This window comes from Dipodomys merriami, unplaced genomic scaffold (genome assembly GCF_024711535.1).
Source record: "Dipodomys merriami isolate MVZ:Mamm:240054 unplaced genomic scaffold, mDipMer1.0.p SCAF_1, whole genome shotgun sequence".
NCBI lineage: Eukaryota > Metazoa > Chordata > Mammalia > Rodentia > Heteromyidae > Dipodomys > Dipodomys merriami.
Window position 1 is genome coordinate 80141098 of NW_027202270.1, and position 19398 is coordinate 80160495.

Consider the following 19398-nt stretch of genomic DNA (forward strand, 5'->3'; position numbering starts at 1 on the left):
CTCATTTGTAACACTGTCTTTACTACCAAAAGTGTTTACTTGTAGATTTATAGGCACATTCTAGCTACCACAAATTAAGTAAAGTATGCAACCTATGTTTCTCTGGGTCTGGCTTACTTTGCTTAATATAATTTTTTCCAAGTCTCTCCATTTCCTTACAGATGGTATAATATCACCCATTCTAATGGATGACTAGAATTCCATTGTGTGTGTTTGTATTTGTGTGTATATGTATGTATGTATATATATTTTTATATCATATTTTGAATTTGTCCGCTGAAGGGCATTTGGGCTGATTCCATATCTTGGCTATGGTAAATAATGCTGCAACAAACATAGTTTTTCTGGTAACATTAGTGTTTATGGTCTATTGGATAATTGTCCAGGAGTAGAATTTCTGGGTGATAGGATAGCTCTAGGTTTACTTTAAATGAGGAACTCCCATACTGTTTTCCAAAGTAGTTGACAAGCTTGCATTCTCATGAACAGTGTAATAGAGTTCCCTTTAGCTGCATCCTTTCCAGCATTTATTATTTTTAGTTTTCTTGATATTGACCATTCTAAATGGAGTGAAGTGGAATCTCAGTGTTGTTTTGATTTGCATTTCCTTTGTGGCCAGAGAGAGTGAACATTTCTTTATGTGTTTTTGGCCATTTTTATTTCTTCTTCTTCACTCTGTCTTGAAGTCATTAAATCATCAATTAATTGGGATGCTGTGTCTTTGAGGTTTTATTTTTGCAGGGGTAATTTTTTTTAACTCGAAGTATATTTTGTGTATTAGACCTTTACAGCCAGCTATTTTGGCACCATATGTATATGATCTCATTAAGATCTACTTTCTCGGGGCTGGGAAGGTGGCTCAGTGGTAGAGCGCTTGCCTTGCATGCATGAGGCCCTGGGTTCAATTCCTCAGCACCACATAAGCAGAAAAAAAAAAAGCCAGAAGTGGTGCTGTGGCTCTAGTGGTAGAGCATTAGCCTTGAGCTGAAGAGCTGAGGGATAGAGCCCAGGCCCAGAGTTCAAGCCCCAGGACTGGACCCCCCCCCAAAAATGATCTACTTTCTCAGAAGACCTCAATTATTTAATAAAATACTAAGCATAGTTATAGTCTTCAAACTGTAATTTGGTCTCTAAATTCTCCTTTCAATTTTTCTAACACTTCTCAGAGACATTGTCTATACCATATGCCTGTTGATCATGATCACACCATGATCCTGTATATCAGGATCATGAACTGAACAGCATACTAGAGTCACTGTCTTCACTAGAATTGCTGCAAAAGTCTTGCTCCTGGAAGAGATTGTCTATGTGTGTTGGAAAACATCATATGGGCATTTGTATTCTACCATTTTCTCCTTTCTTGCTCCAAATATTGGACTTGAGGATTTCTTATCTAGAAGGGTCACATCAAAGCATTTCAATCTTTTTATGGCTTTGTATGATACTTGCTGTGTTAATGAAATGTTGCCCTAACTCTTGTACATGTAACAAGGTAGCACATGGAATTCTTTCTAATCTCTGTTTATTGTCAGACATGATCCAATTTAATTTGCATACTTTGGTTGCAAAATCTTGGCCCATTCAACTTACTACTTCATTCTGGATTGGGATCATAGTTCCTGAATTAATTTTTTTGTGATTCTGGGGTGTCAGCTTCCTGTTTGTTAAGTGCGTTCTCTATTGCTTGAATCATGCCAAATTTCAAAGAACCAACAATCCGAGTAATATGAAGTAAACAGACTATAAGCAAAAAAAGAACAGATAGCCAATAAATATATAAAGAAATGCCCAATACCTTTGAACTTAGAGGCAATTAAAATCAAAACGACAGCTAGAATTGTCATCATCAGTAACACAAATAACAACAAATGCTAGTAAGGATGTGGGAAAGGGGAACTTATACACTGTTGGTAGGAATGTAAATTAGTGAAGCCAATATGGAAAGCAATATGGAGGCTTCTCAAATAACTAACAATAGAACTGTCTTATGAAGCAGTGATACTACTCTTGGGCATATATCTGAAGGAGACAGAATACAATAGAGATACTTTCAAACCCAGGTTTATTGCAGCATCATTCTCAAGAGCCAAGCTATGGAATTAGCCTAGATACACAGTAAAGTATTATTTAGCCATAAATAAGAATGAAATGGATGGAAAAATGGATGGAACTGGAGATCATTATGTTACATAAATTAAGCCAAGTTCAGTAGGAGAAAGGTTGAATATTTTCTTTCATTCATCTTTAGATCACATACACACCTATCTACATAAACACATACACATATGTATTATATAATCACACACACACATATATATCATATGCACACATAACATATATAACTTATGTGTATATACATATACACTACATGTATATAAATTACACATATACATACATACATGCATACTGCAGGTCATATTATGTAATACATATGGACATAGACATGATCAGTATTGTTTTCTGTGTTGAGGATGATTGCACAAGAGGGAAAGAGTATGGTATGGAGCAACACCAAAAAATAAAATATGTTTATCTATGAAGTTAGCATAAGGTAACCAAATTAAAGCTGTTGAGAAACAAGCAGGGCATGGAACAGAAAAAGGGAAACAATAGAAGTGGTCAATCTGATCAATGTGCAGCATAGATGTGTGAAATTCATACTGAAACCTCTTTATAGAATTACAACATACTAATGAAAATTAAATAATAATTTTTATTGTTATAGAAACCAGTGAATTGTCCATGAATTGTTGCTGCAATATTTTCTCTTTGTGTATGTGTGTGTGTGTGTGTGTGTAAGAGAGAGAGAGAGAGAGAGAGAGAGAGAGAGAGAGAGAGACAGACAGACAGACAGACAGACAGACAGACAGACAGACAGACAGACAGACAGACAGACAGACAGAGGGAGAGAGAGATGGAGAGAGAGGGAGAGAGACAGAGAGAGACAGAGAGAAGCTTGAATTCAGGGCCTGAGCACTGTCCCTTAGCTCTTTTTTTCTCAAAGCTGATGCTCTATCACTTGAGTCATAACTTGGCTTCTGGCTTTTTCAGTGGTTAAATTGCAGTAAGAGTCTCAATGGCTTTCCTGCCCAAGCTGGCTTTGAACCACAATCCTTACAGATCTCAATCTTCTGAATAGTTAGGATTACAGAGGTGAGCCACTGGTGTCTGACTGCAATGTCTCTTCTTGAGAATGGGTCTGGGGATGGAGATGAGTCACTGCACAGACTTGCTCCTCTGTCTGAAGTTTGTCTAATCCCCAGCATGTCATTAGAAAAATTGTTCTATGCATATATTTATGATTCATGAATCATGAACCCAGCTGTGATAACTGAAGACAACCCAGGAAGTTTTTATTAAGTGAGGAATAAAAAAGTAATTTGGTGTAAAGCACTTTTTTTCCTGCTCTAATATTTCTCAATGTCTTCAGCTCCACTGGGCAAATAATGCATGCTGAATCCAGCCTGCAACTCAGTGGTCTCAGCACCGCTTTGTCACAGCCATGAAGAGCCAGTCACTGACAGCTCTGCATTGAACCTCTGATTGTTACTGTACCAGGAGTGAATAATATACAAGTGAATGTTCTTTCTCCTCCAAATGGTCACTAATGGCCTGACACAATATTATAATATATGTGTGCTTTCCCATAATGGTCAGAAAAGGGGGGTTGATCACAGCAATCAATCCTTCGTTAGCTTGTGGCACTTTTCTCTGTTAGAATCCTTGTTCTAGAGGACAACCTCAAAATCTCCAGATGAATCCCCTACTTTTCCTTACCTATCTAAGGCTCATTTCTAGCTTTCTCTTACAACTCCAAAGTATAGCACACTTCTATCTTAATCCTAGGTGACTTTGCAATGCAATTATTTCTTCCATTGATATATTACTTTTCCCAAAGCTAGACTGTCCACTCTTTATGTAAGAATTATATAGACTAACCCCTCTGTACAGTATGTTTACAATACTATATATATATATATATATATATAATTATATATACAGTCTATGTGTTGGTAATGAATTACTTAGATAAAATTTTCCTCCATACCTTTGGGTGAGATATAGAAGATCAAGAGAGTGTTAATTAGGAGCAATACAGAGAAGATGGCGGAGGAGAAGCTGGAGGCTAAACAAGCTTTCTCATAGAAAGCAGGTTTAGTGTTCCAGTGAACAGTACTAGGCTAAGGAATCATGCCAAGTGTGTCATCACAGCACAGAGAGTTTGGCCAGAGAGGGAAATCCAGGCAGCTTGGTCAAGGAGACAGATCTCAGCACTTGAGAGTAGCCATGGTTGCAGAAGCCTCTTCAGTAAATGGTGCTGGCAAAATTTTTAATCACTTGTAGAAAACTAAAGCTAAATCCTTATATATCACCCTGCACCAGAATCAACTGCAAATGGATCAAAGACCTCGGAGTCAAAGCAGACACTCTGAAAACATTACAGGATGGAATAGGAGAAACCCTAGGTCTCTTTGGCACAGGCTGAAATTTCCTTAATAGAGACCCAGAAACACAACAAATCAAAGAAAGGTTGGACAAATGGGATTGCATGAAGCTGCAGAGCTTCTGCATGGCAAAGGACATAGCTAGCAAGATCAATAGAAAGCTCATGGATTGGGAGAAGATCTTCACTAGCCATACAACAGATAAGGGTCTCATCTAAAATATACTTGGAACTAAAAAAATTAAATCCCCCAGCAACAAATCCTCAAAGAAACAACTGCCCAATAAATAAGTGGGCTAAAGACTTAAAGAGAAATTTCTCTGAAGAGGAAATAAGAATGGCCAACAGATGCATGAAGAAATGCTCAACTTCTCTAGTCATAAAATAAATGCAAATCAAAACAACATTGATATTCCAACTCACCCCAGTTAGAATGGCTATAATCAAGAACTCTAATAACAACAGATGCTGGAGGGGATGTGGACAGAAGGGAGCCCTACAGAATTGTTGGTGGGATTGTCAACTTGTTCAACCACTTTGGAAAGTAGTATGGAGATTCATCAAATGACTCCACATAGAGCTCCCCTATGACCTACTTTTGGGTATTTACTGGAATGATCATAAACAAGGCCATATTAAGGCTACCAGCACAACTATGTTAATCATAGCATTATTTACCATAGCTAAGATATGGAACCGACCCAGATGCCCCTCAGTAGATGAATGGATCAAGAAAATGTGATATGTTAAGCGAAATGGACCCCAAGATGAGGACACAAGGGTTTTTTTTCTTTCTTGCTATTGTTTCTAAGGTATTTATAAGGTACCATGCGATTTTTTGTTGTTGCATTGTATAACCTTGTTTTCTCTATATGTAATGTTGGTATAATTTGGGGAGGGGAAGAGAAAAAACAAATTGTTTAAATAGGGATACAAGTGGACCCATTGCAACAATGAGATGTACCAGACATTCTGTTGAAAAACAAACTTCACAATTTAGGCGGGTGAGGGGGGTGGATGGAGAGGAGGACAGGGGGAAGGAGGAGTGTAGCTGAGGAGGTGGAAGGGAAGGAATGGTAGGGGAAAATAATAGGAGGTAACAATGCTTGATAAGAAATGTACTTATTACCTTGCTCATGTAACTGCAACCTCTTTCTACAGTATTTTCACAATAAAAAACTTATTAAAAAAGAATGTTTATTAGCTTTTATTAAACCACCAACTAAGTGGAAATATTAGCTGCTTATAGTAGTAAGCATTTATTTTCCTTTCATAGATATATGGCTGGCCTCCAGTCTACTGTCTGATTTGAGGTCTTTTCTCCATGTCTATATTTGGAAACCCAGTCTAACAGCACAGAGGCTCTTGATGTTCTGGTATTCCTTGATGTGTTCTTCATCCATTAATATTTCATGTGTCAAAGTAAGTCAGCTAATAGAAATAAGAAAGGACACTTACTCCACCAATTGTAGAGGTATTGCAAAGATTTTAACTTCAGAGAAGCAAAACAAATGTAGAAGAAAACTTAAACTGTCACTGATGGCTAAATCACTGACTTTTGTGCAAGCAAAAAACCTTAGAATATTTTTCACATCACCTCCCAGCCTTCTGGTATGTAGAATCTAGACTTGTCTCTTTAAGTATGGTCTGGGGACCAGTACCATCCCTGTAACCTGAGAGCTTGTTAGAAATGCAGAATCTCAGATCTCACTTCATATTTGTTATGTCAGAGTAGCCATCTTAATAAAATCTCCAGGTGATTCACATGGACCTTGAAATTTAAAATGGTATAAGACAATTTTAAAATACTATGTTCCATGAAAGATGATTAGATATTTTCTCGGGAAAATGCTGCTTTGGTTAGGTGAATAAGGCGTATTATTTGTTTTTATTTTTAAAATAAAATTTAAAAAATTTAAAGGTAATGAACTGGGGGGTGGTGGTGTTATAGTTATGTAAGTAAGGTAATGAGTACATTTCTTTTTAAACACTGTTCCCTCATTTTCTCCTGTTTACTACTCCCTACTGCCCTCCCCACCCCAGGTTGTAAAGTTCATTTCCAACATAGTGTCTAGTGAGCATCATTGTTGCATTAGTTCATCCTTTGTCTGCTGTTTCTCTTATTCCCTTTCTCTTCCATGGATCAGCTAAGCTTATATACAACACAAAAGGTACAGAAAACTAAAACAGAAAGAAAAAATAAAATAACTGCATAGAAGACATAGTAAGAAGCTCTTGGTTCCAATTTTTGGAATTTATTTTGATACACTTCATTATAAATGGTCCTATACACTTACTGATTGGGCTATTGTGATCCCCTGCTAAGAATATCATAGACATACAAATGAGGGAAACTATGAAACCTGTATTTCTTTGTACCTGGCTTGCTTCACTTAAAATTTTCCCAGGCCTTTTCATTTCCTTACGAATGGGGCAATGCCATTATTTCTGCTGGAAGCATAGAATTCTATTGTGTATATATATATACCACATCTTCTTGGTCGATTTATCTACTGAGGGGCATCTGGGCTAGTTCCATATGAATAAGGTGTATTTCAATACTTCTCAGTTCTCTTGGATGGTATTCTCTCACTCAGAGAGGAGTGAGGATGTTGAAGGGATGACACAGATCTGGATGTATAGTATGTATAAACTGCTTTGTTCAATGGAAAAATTCAATACATAACCTAAAAATTAAGAGAAATTAGGGGAAGAGTGGGTTGTGATGGGTGGGTCATAATATAGATCAAGATGCACTCTAGTAATAAACTGCTATGTTGAAAGTCAACTCCTTTGTACAGATACTTGATAATAAAAACATTTTTTAAAGTACCATACAAATTTGTTTATTCTCTCCTAGTTTGAAGCCAAGAGTCTGAAGTCAGTGGATTCCTCATGTGGTCTCTGAGGAAGATTCTGTCTATGTGTCTCTCCCAGCTTCTGATAGTTGCAGACTATTCTTGGTGTTCCATGGCTTGTGGCTGAATCACTCCAACCTTTGCTTTATCATTTCATGGTGTTGCACCCATGTGTACCTGGGGAATAGTGTCACTACTTCCTATAAGAATGCCAGTCACTGCATGTAGAATCTTCCTGAATCCAGTATGACCTCACCTTCACTTTACTTATATCTAAAACTTCCCAATTTCTTAACAAAGACACATTCCCAGGTTCCAGGTAGATATGAATTTCTGAATTGGTTGTGGCCACATTAAACCTAGCACAGGTGTGAGGGGTTGGGTGTGTAACAAATATCCCTCTATACTAACTGGTCTGAGAAACTTTACTTCACAGAAACGCTGATAGTACAGATTTGAGGTAGTGAGAATCAAAATCAGCTTAGACATTTGGTTGTTGATTTTCTTCTAAGAGTTCTCTAAAAAGGAAAATGTATACAATAATTTTGTAGTTTACTACAAAGTGAATCCAGGTCTCATTTGTGTTTATCAGGTAGAAAATTTATACTGTGATGCTAAATATGGCCATTATGTATTTTTTGGCTCTCAAAAATTTACCTGGAGAAGGAGCTACATTCTCAGGGATTTGATATATTTTGGATGTCTTTGTATTTGGGATGATTAATAATAGTATTCCCAAATGTAGCTCCTGGTTTTTTTCTTTTGCTCTACAATCTATATACTTGGAATTTGCAATTTATAAATTTGTAATTTATAAAACAATATCTAATATTAATGAACATGAAGAGATTAGAAAAAGGCAAGCTTGAATATATATTTTATATGAAAACACAGGTGAGGAGGTTCTCATCTCTCAAAAATCATAAGTGCTTTTTAGAGCATGAAGATATGGGAGTCATTAAAGGTCTTCTTGGACTCATGTTGCTTACTAGGTTTGTTCTACTTCATTATCACCAACTTCATGTTTTTTTTTATTTTCAACAAAAAAGATTATTGATACCATTGTAGATGGACACACAGTTGTAAGCAATCATGAAGAGAATTCCTGTACACACTTAACTCAGTTGTTCTTAAACCAGCATGCTACAAAAATGACATTACACTGTCACAGCCAGTATTCTCACCTTGATACAATGCACCAGTTTTATTCAGATTCCCTCAGTATTATAGGCACTCAAGGGTGTGTGTGTGTGTGTGTGTGTGTGTGTGTGTGTGTGTGTGTGTGTGTGTGTGTATGTGCGTGCGTGCACACGCATGTGCTTCTGGTTTGTTTTAAAGGATTTTATCATGTCAGATAGGTTCATGGTGGTGGAATCTACCACAGTAGTTAGAATTTCAGAACAGTTCTAACACCCCTCAGAGCCCTTGAGTTGCTCTTTTTACACATAGTCTTTGAATTTAAATTCTTCCTGCAAATCTCCTGAAACCCTGGATTACAGTTGGAATAAACATTCTCCCCAAAACTGGTTGCCTGAGAGGGCCACTCAGCAGTTGTGCAACATGACAAAGTCAAACTGGACAGCACCAAAGGCAAATCTTTGCCCTTGGCCTCCTTAGTATCAGGCACTAACTAACTGAGCTAACTGGCCAGAGATAAGGACTTCATTTCAAATAACAAATTAACAGTTTCCCATAACTCCATTAATGCATGGCTGTGATCCCATGAAATTGCATCTCTGACAAACTGGCTGTACTAAAATTTACTCTATGTAAAATGATTGTGCTAATTACTTTCTCTTTATGCTTTTATAATCGGCTGGCTGGCAATAACATTTGCAATGTAGTCATGCACTAATGAGAAAAGCCATCCAATCTCATGCTGCAGGTCATTAGTAAATGGCTTTAGGGGTTAAAGGGTAATTTCCCCCTTTGGTGCACTTGGAGAAGCTAGTGGAACAAGTGTCTGCTATTTTTTATTTTTATTTTTTTTTTGCAGCCTTGGTGCTAACCAAATCTGGAGATGGATTGAAGAGAGAGTTTGCCAAGGCTTTCTATTAGTATTACCCACCTTTCTGTTTTTAGAGATAGTCTTAATAAATATAGTTTTCCATATCCTCTTTCATCTTTTGTTTTCCTCCTCTCTTCTCCCTTAACATGCATGCTTGTGTGTGTATGTGTGTGTGTGTGTGTGTGTGTGTGTATGTGTGTGTGTGTCTCTGTGTGTCTGTGTGTCTGTGTTGGTATTTTAAATCTTGTTATACTGATGGTTCTCAAGGGAGAAAGTATTGTCCATAACATGTTTCACAGTTATTTTGGGGCATTTTTGAGACTTCGCACAAAAATGAATGAGTGTTTTGGGTTTCAGGCTCCCATGCAAGCCTGTGGTACTGGTGCACACCAATAAATTGGTCTTCATTCTGTGAGTCTTTCAAAGACCTACATATAGATAAGTCGAATTAAAACTTGATTAAACATGGAAACTAGTTTTGTCACATCAATGTATATGAGTATTTTTGTGTGGTTCACAGTGACACTTTCAAGAATGTAACTGCTGTGTGAATGGTAGAAACACTACATTTTATCATCATTTAGCATGTTAGTTGCTCCATGTGTTGGAGAAACTCACATCACAATGGCAGTGGCCCTGCCTGGCTAACACAGCATGGTTGTGTCATTCAGCAATTGGAACTGTCACTTGCACAGTGATTTGAGGTAATTCTGGGGATGGCTACTGACTGTTACATTCTGTTTCTAGCTTAGTTGTTCCTGAGCCCTGGAATTTAGAAATACATATGAATTGGAATTTTGAAATACATATGATCTTATTTAGGTACTTTAAAAATTTCATTTTGTAAATAAAATACCTACCTAGAAATTAACTTAACCAAAGAAGTGAAGGACCTCTATGATGAAAACTTTAAACACTTGAAAAAGGAAATCAAAACAGAACTTAGAAAATGGGAAAAACTCCCATGCTCCTGGATTGGAAAGATCAACATCGTGAAAATGGCAATACGTCCCAAGGCTATCTACAAATTCAATGCGATACCTATCAAAATTCCAACCTCATTCTTCAAGGAAATAGAGGAGGCAACCCAAAAATTCATATGGAACAATAAAAGACCCCGAATAGCAAAAACACTCCTCAACGGAAAGAACACTGCTGGAGGAATATCAATACCAAATTTCAAACTCTACTATAAAGCCATAGTAATCAAAACAGCTAGGTACTGGCACAAGAACAGACCTCAGGACCAATGGAATAGAATTGAAAACTCAGAAATGAACCTACAGACCTATAGCCATCTAATCTTTGATAAGGGAGCTAAAATAAATAGATTGGAAGAAAGACAGCCTCTTCAGTAAATGGTGCTGGCAAAATTGGTTGACTACTTGTAGAAAACTAAAGCTAGATCCTTACATATCACCCTGCACCAGAATCAACTCCAAATGGATCAAAGACCTCGGAGTCAAAGCACCCACTCTGAAAACATTACAGGATGGAATAGGAGAAACCCTAGGTCTCCTTGGCGCAGGCCGAAATTTTCTCAATAGAGACCCAGAAACACAACAAATCAAAGAAAGGTTGGACAAATGGGATTGCATGAAGTTGCAGAGCTTCTGCAGGGCAAAGGACATAGCTAGCAAGATCAATAGAAAGCCCACCGATTGGGAGAAGATCTTCACTAGCCATACAATGGACAAGGGTCTCATATCTAAAATATACTTGGAACTCAAAAAATTAAATCCCCCAACAACAAATCCTCAAAGAAACAACTGCCCAATAAATAAGTGGGCTAATGACTTAAAGAGAAACTTCTCTGAAGAAGAAAGAAGGATGGCCAATAGACACATGAAGAAATGCTCAACCTCCCTAGCCATAAAAGAAATGCAAATCAAAACAACATTGAGATACCACCTCACCCCAGTTAGAATGGCTATAATCAAGAACTCTAATAGCAACAGATGCTGGAGGGGATGTGGACAGAAAGGAACCTTACTTCATTGTTGGTGGGAGTGTAAACTTGTTCAACCACTTTGGAAAGCAGTATGGAGGTTCCTCAAAAGACTTCACATAGAGCTCCCCTATGACCCAGCAGTCCCACTTTTGGACATTTACCCAAATGTTTACAAACAAGACCACACTAAAGCTACCAGCACAACTATGTTAATCGCAGCATTATTTACCATAGCTAAGGTATGGAACCAACCCAGATGCCCCTCAGTAGATGAATGGATGAAGAAAATGTGGTATATATACACAATGGAATTCTATGCCTCCATCAGAAAGAATGACATTGCCCCATTTGTTAGGAAATTGAAAGCCTTGGAAAAAATTATACTAAGTGAAGTAAGCCAAGCCCAAAGAAACATAGGTCCCATGATTTCCCTTATTTGCAACATCTAGTATATGTATGAGTCAAGCAGAAAAGGTCAGATAAGTTGATGTTAGGAAAATGAACCATAAGATATGCATTTTAAATGTTTTTTTCTTTCATGCATTTGTTTCTAATGCAATTATAAGATTATTTCTTTGTTGCCTTGTATGTCCCTCCCCCACAGTATAACTCCTGCTTTCACTGTATTTGATGTCGGTATAATTTGTGGAGGGGAAGGGGAAAAACAAGTCGTTTAAATAAGGATACAGGTGTATCTGTTGCAACAATGAGAAGTACAGGTTGTCATGTCGAAAACGTTACAACTTTACAACTTTAAAACTTTACTTTAAAACTTTACAACTTGGCGGGGGGGAGGGGGGGGGAGGGGATTGGGGGGCAGGAGGATGGGAAGGGATGGGAAGGGTAAACAAAGGAGGAGGCTACAATGCTTGATAAGAAATGTACTCACTGGGGCTGGGAAGATGGCTCAGTGGTAGAGTGCTTGCCTTGCATGCCTGAGGCCCTGGGTTCGATTCCTCAGCACCACATAAGCAAAAAGAAAAAAGCCGGAAGTGGCTCTGTGGCTCAAGTGGTAGAGTGCTAGCCTTGAGCTGAAGAGCTGAGGGACAGCGCCCAGGCCTAGAGTCCAGGCCCCACAACCGGACCCCCCCCACAAAAAGAAATGTACTCACTATCTTGCCCATGTAATTATAACCCCTCTGTACAGTATTTTCACCATAAAAAATGAAAATAAAAATTAAAATAAAAAAAAATTCATTTTGTCAAAGGTTGATGACAAGTATGTAGGCAGGTTATTTTTTAATTAAATTTTATTTCTACATAATAAAACTTATAGTTAAAGAAAGTACTGTGCTTATTAGGACCAAGCTACTGCTTTAGAAGAATCATGTAAATAATGATAATACTGACCTCCTCTTTAACCAGACCTCCTACCTGGCTTAGTATAACAGTCCTCAGATGCATCCTTCTACTTCTAGTCATGCTGCCCTTTACACACATCCCTGTAGCTTTTGAAATGTAACTTGTTCTGAAATGAATGCCTGGTAATATTACTGTTTTCTGGGACTTTATTTTGTGTGTGTGTGTGTGTATAGGTCCTGGAGTTTGAACTCAGGGCCTACGCATTGTCTCTGCTCATTTGTTCAAGGCTAGCACTCTACAACTTGAACCTTAGCTCCACTTCCAGCTTTGAGGGGGTTAACTGGAGATAAGAGTCTCATAGACTTTCCTGTATGGGCTGGCTTGTAATTGAAGTCCTCAGATCTCAGCTCCTGAGTAGCTAGGATTATAACCATGAAACACCAGCGCCCAGCTCCTGGAACTGTTTTATCTTCAGGTATTTTTCCCTTTGTTTGTTTTTGCTAGTACATGACTTGAACTTATGATCTCACTCTACTTCCTCACAACTGCTACTTTATTACTGGTGTCATACCACAGCCTGGTTCTTTGCTAGTAAATTAGAGATAGAGTCCCTCAGACATTCTTGCAATATTCTAGTCTCCATAGTTGCTAGGATTGTAGGTGTGAGCCATTTTGATCTGGAGTCTTTTCCAGGAACTGTATTGCCTTTTTTTCCCATATCTGATACTATTTTTTTGTTGTTGTTGTTACACTAGAGAAAGGTACAGGAGAAAAGAAGAGGGAATAAGGAAGTAGGTAGTATTCAGAGATGACTAGACCATGTGATACCTGTTTGTGTGATTCCTAAATCATCAACAATGATGCTAAATCCAGAGTATCCCTGGGGAAGGATAAATTTGTTCTTAGCAACTAAAGGGAAGAAATGTGTGGCTTCCTATATAGCTGAACATGGAATAAAACCAAGGCAATATGCAGAAATGTAGAATTTCATAAGATGAGAAATACGTGGATAGGACATTCCCAAGAGTTTACACAGGTTGAAGCAAAACCTCTAGACTGAAAGAGAAACTTATGATGGTTTGGAGGTATGGCTCAATTGGTAGAACAGTAACCAGTGAGTGAAAGTATTAGGTATCAAGTTCAAGTCTGAGAGAGAGAGAGAGAGAGAGAGAGCGAACGAGTGAGAGAGAGAGAGAGAGAGAGAGAGAGAGAGACAGACAGACAGACAGACAGACAGACAGACAGACAGACAGACAGACAGACAGAATGAGAGAGAGAGAGAGAGAGAGAGAGAGAGAGAGAGAGAGAGAGAGAGAGAGAGAGAGAGAGAGAGAGAGAGAGAGAGAGAGAGTCTCATCCAAAAAGGCTATGTCTACTCTGTGTTCACCAGATAAGGTTGAGGGTGTTCTTATAGACAACAATAATTCATTAGCTTAAGAAACATGAACTTTGATTTCTCTCTTCTAGGACAGGTAAACGTTCTAAGTTTTTAGGCTGCTCTGTGCCAGAGACCATTCTGGGAAGAATTCTGTGGGCTTATTTTCCTCTTATTTCTCTGATACACTCTGGGTCAATGGTCCTCAGGCTTCATCATGCATATGGATTGCTTGCAAAATCTCTGGTGTCTGAATCTGGAATGGGGCTCAATATTCTCTTTTTCTAGTAAGGTCTCAGAGAAGCAAGGTATGTGTTTGCTTGACTGAGCTTGGGTCTTATAGCTAGCACAGGAGTGAGGCAGAGTAAGCATCCACATGAGAGGTGAAAGGACCAAGCCTAAAAATGTCACATCAGCCCTCTGTTCATGTTTCACCAGAGAGAGATAAGTTACATAGCCAAATCTGGGTAAGGAACCTCATCATATAGACCCCATGTTAGCAGACTTATCAATGTAGTCCCCAAATACATTCTGACTTCGGAGAAAGGAAAAAAATAGAAATAGAGAATGAGCACATTTTGTTACTTTTTGCTAAATCCTACCCCCTGAAGACAATTATGAAAAATTGCATGGCTCCACCCATTCTCCCAAGTAGGGTGTTGTATAATGCATTGGTCACTAGTGATTTGTAGAATATGAGAATACCCAAGTTTGAAAGTGGAAGTAAATTTGGCTGTGGAAATTCAAAGATTTTTTTCTTTTTCTTTTCTTTTTTTTTTTTTTTTTTTTGCCAGTTGTGGGGCCTGAACTCTGGCCTGGGCACTGTCCCTCAGCTCTTCAGCTCAAGGCTAGTGCTCTACCACTTGAGCCACAGTGCCATTTCCAGCTTTTTCTGCTATATGGTGCTGAGGAATCGAACCCAGGGCCTCATGCATGCAAGGCAAGCACTTTCCCACTGAGCCATCTTCCCAGTTTTTTTTTTTTTGTTTTTTTTTTACCAGTTGTGGGGCCTGAACTCTGGGCCGGGGCACTGTCCCTCAGCTCTTCAGCTCAAGGCTAGTGCTCTACCACTTGAGCCACAGTGCCACTTCCAGCTTTTTCTGCTATGTGGTGCTGAGGAATCGAATCCAGGGCCTCATGCATGCAAGGCAAACACTTTACCACTGAGTCACCTTCCCAGCTCAAAGATTTTTTAATACAACAATTTTCCCTCCCATGGTGATAAAGAAGGAAAACAGGAAGAGTTAGAGCTGGTACACCAGTGGCACAATTTATTTCATGTATCAGCCTGATTGGGCTAAAAGACACTCCCCTAGCTGAGGAGACATTACTTCTGGTATATCTGTGTGAATGTCTCTGGAAGAGACAGAATTTGTATTAGTAGAGTGACTAAAGAAGATACACTTCAAATACAGTGAAAACAGGGGTTATTGGGGAGAGGAAGGGAAAAAACAAATTGTTTAAATAGGGATACAGGTGGACCCATTGCAACAATGACATGTACAAGACGTTATGTCGAAAAACGAACTTTACAACATTGGTGTGGGGGGAGGGGTGGGGGTAAGGGTGGGGTGATGGGAAGGGATGGTAAGGGGAAACAAAGGAGGAGGCAACAATGCTTGATAAGAAATGTACTCATTACCTTGCTCATGTAATTGTAACCCCTCTGTACGGTATTTTCACAATAACAACAAAAAAGACGATCCACTGTCACCATTGAAGGTGAGTGTCATCCAGCTCAGTCCTCTTTAGGTCCAGAGAGAGTGGGTAGAAGAAAGGCAAACAAATTCTTTGATTCTTCCTTCAGTTGTAGCATCTATCTTTCCCTGCCTTTGAGCACTGGAGTTCTGGTTCTCAAGGCTTCTGTGTCTTATCACTTATCCCCCTGGTTCTCCGACATTTGTCCTTGAACTCAATTATGCCACCAGGAGAGAAATTTTTAGACTTCTAAACTTCTTAGCGTCCATGAGCTTAACTTCATGTGAGCTAATTCTCATAGTAAATCACTCTCATTTAGGTGCATAAATCATCTTGGCTCTGTTTCTCTGAAGAGCACTGACTTAATAGCTACTCACAGTCACCAAAACTATATGAACTGCATCCATTCATTTGAGGTATTTGAACAATTTTTTCTTGGTAAGCACTGCACTTGATCAGTGGCATACTGTGCAAGACTCATGTGAGGTAGTCTTGAGTAGTTGTGGGTTTACTCTGTAAACAATCTGAGCCCAAATTCCATCTCTGCCATTTGACCTTCAGCAAATTACTTCACAATTCATCCTCAGCTTCCTCACTGATAAAGTGGCCCAGTGGCATCTCATAGGTTAGTGTGAAGAGACCTTGAAATAATTCATGTCACGATTATTATTATACCTATTCTCAGGAAGCTTACACATTAACATTCCTTCTGGTGTGTGTCCTTGCAGAAAGTAAACTGTGATATGGTGCTCAGAGCACAAGGAAACCTTGATCTGAGAAGTTCTGTGCCTCCCTTAAAGCAAACTAGGGGTCAGTAGGCTCTGACTTGGGGCTTTTCCCCCCTTTCCATCATCTCTCTGGAGGGAGAAATGATTTCTTTAAAAGGAACAGGCTATATATAACTGCCAGCTTTCAACTTTTTTTCTTTGATGAAGTGTAAGCATTTTGTCAACCTTTCCACATCACCTCAATTTCGTTTTTGATGTTAGAGATTACTCTGTCAACCGTGTAGTGAGCTTACGAGTAGTTGGTGGTCTTTCAATTCTCCTATGTCCCCAAAGACTCTCCTCTTATTTACAGGAGTGAAATGACCTCAGCTTACAGAGACTTTATATCCTTTAAGTTCAATGCTTTTCCCTCTCTCTCTCTCTCTCTCTCTCTCTCTCTCTCTCTCTCTCTCTCTCTCTCTCTCTCTCTCTCTCTTTCTCTCTCTCTCTCTCTCTCCTAGATTGCACAGCTTTTATTTAAGAATTCTGTACTAGATGTCCTACGTGTTCTGACCACAGTGGTTTGAAATTCTCATTTGGACTAAGGTTGCAAAACAAGTCATGGTATCATTACAGGTGTCTTTTAGAAGTCTCCAAGTCATGTGTCAGCAGTCCCATAGTTGCTTGGTAATTTTCTTTTTTTTCTTCTTGTTTTAACTTACCTTGAAAGCAGGAAAAATAACAAGGGAGTTTAGTAGTAGTAGTAGTAGTAGTAGTAGTAGTGTGTGTGTGTGTGTGTGTGTGTGTGTGTGTGTGTGTGTGTGTGTGTGTGTGTGTGTGTGTGTTAGGCATTATCTTTTAAGGACTATGCATTGTCTTTAATGACTATACTCCCAAGACAATCTATGTTATTCACGGTCCCTTTAAAAAGAAATATATGCACATCTAATAGCAGATATAACTAGGTTTATTTTCCCCCAGAAATCTCTTTTAGGGAGTAGACTACAGGGCAAGAAATTACCAAAATGGAATATCCTATGAAATGCAGAGTAAATGGCAAATACATTATATATTTGAGTCTGTATGCTAAAGGTTTTAAATTTAAGCAAACTAAGTCAATATGGATTTTACTGCAGCAACTGTCATCATTCATTTATTTTAGCCAAATTTTACTGAACTCTTAAAATTCTACTTTTATTGATTGATTATTAGCAAATGTGGCACCTGATTTTCGAACCTAATTGGATCTCCCCAATGCATTTCCTGGATAATCTTCTAATGATCTAGTCTATTAATGAAGTCGCAAATGTTTCCTCTCCAAGATTGACACTTAGAGGTCTATAAGGTTGAACAGTTGCATAGCACCTACAAAGTCTGTTTTCTTTCCAAGGAGGATTGATGACACTTTGACCTCCTAAAAGTTTGGTGTAGGGAAGGCAGTGCAAGATATCTGTTTTTTGTTGTTGTTGTTGGGGTTTACATTCTGCATGTTGTTAGGAAGGAAATACATTGTGGTGGAGGAAATGGCTGACTGTGGATAATTTTGTCAAGAACCAGTAGTTCTCCAGTGCCTTTGTCCTCTTTCCGCTGAATATCTGGAGCTTAGGTGCTGAGGGAGGATAGGGGATGAGAGAGATGACTGCTTCATCTGTTCTAGTGAAGACAAGTTTAAAGGGTTCTGCTACCCAGCCCAGATAGAGCTTGACCTTAGAGGAGTGTGTATATGCCAGGAGTTTCTTGGAGGAGCCAATATGTGATGCCTTCCAGGAAGGTTTTCCTCGTGCAGGAGAAGGATTTGAATAATGACGATAACAGGGATGTTAGAAGAGATTTATTATAAATTCAAAGTGACAGTTCAATGACATGTGCTGCACACATGAATGTGTGCAGGAAGATTTTTGTGCATACACAGATGGAGCTGCAGTTGCAAGTCCTGGGGCTCCCTGTGAGGTGAAGATGTAAAGATATAAGTATAGGATGAGACAGGTAGAAATAAGGAATTATGGGAATGCAAAATAAGTAATTTCCTTGGGGATATAAGGAAAAGTTTCATGGAAGACATGATTTTTGAGCAGATTCTGAAAGACTACTACAACTTTGGAGGTCTTTCCAAAGGCACAGAATTATAAAAGTTGAAGCATAGAGATGTAACAGTGTGAATAGGGAGTAGTTTGGTTAAATGGAGAGTTTCATCAAACAGTACTTGTGGGAGTAATCTCTGGAAAGCTAGGCTAAGCTTATACTGAAGAGTTTTAGAGAAGACAGAATATTTGAAAGGAAAGACAAATAAAGGGTCAGTATTGGGAACTCAGTATGGCTTGAGATAAGGTCTTTACTGTCTTTGAGTTTCAGTTTTCTTACGGTGTAGTAGACATGATGCTACTTTGCAGTGCTGTTCTAAGAAGAGGAGTAATATTACAGGTTTGGGGATGTAGCTCAGTGGAAGTGTGCTTGCTTAGCAAGTTCAAGGCCCTGAGTTTGGTCCTTGGCACTATAAAAATAATAATAAATAATAATGATGAATGTGTTAGATGAACTTACTGAGCACCAAGTTATTAGTGTCTAGTATGTTCTGGTGGCTAATAATAGTAACTATTACTGTTATTATCATCAGGGATATACTTTGTTGTTTGAAGTTATCGAAATATGTCAGGGAGATGTTTGGTACCATAACATGCCTGTCCTGACTAAGGCATCAGCTTCAGAGTGTCATTGTAGATATAGAGCTGAGGAAGGTTTTGCTAGCAAGAGCTCTGAGGCTTCTCTTTTTAGCTCAGTCCTGGTCAACTGTAATGACCCACTAGGACTGTGCTCTTTGTACAGTCTTTGGGACACTAAACTTGTTCATCAATCTCTTTCTTCTCCCTTATTTTGGAGATTCTACCTGTCTGGGTTCCTTTGTAGGACATCCACTAGTTTTATCTTTTATTTGCTCCTTTCTGCTTAGCTATAAGCACAGTGCTTGACGTTTTGTTTCTTGTCATTGGTCTATCTATAACCAACATTAATGGCTATCACTCCAAGTTACAACGATAATTATAATAACACTTATAGG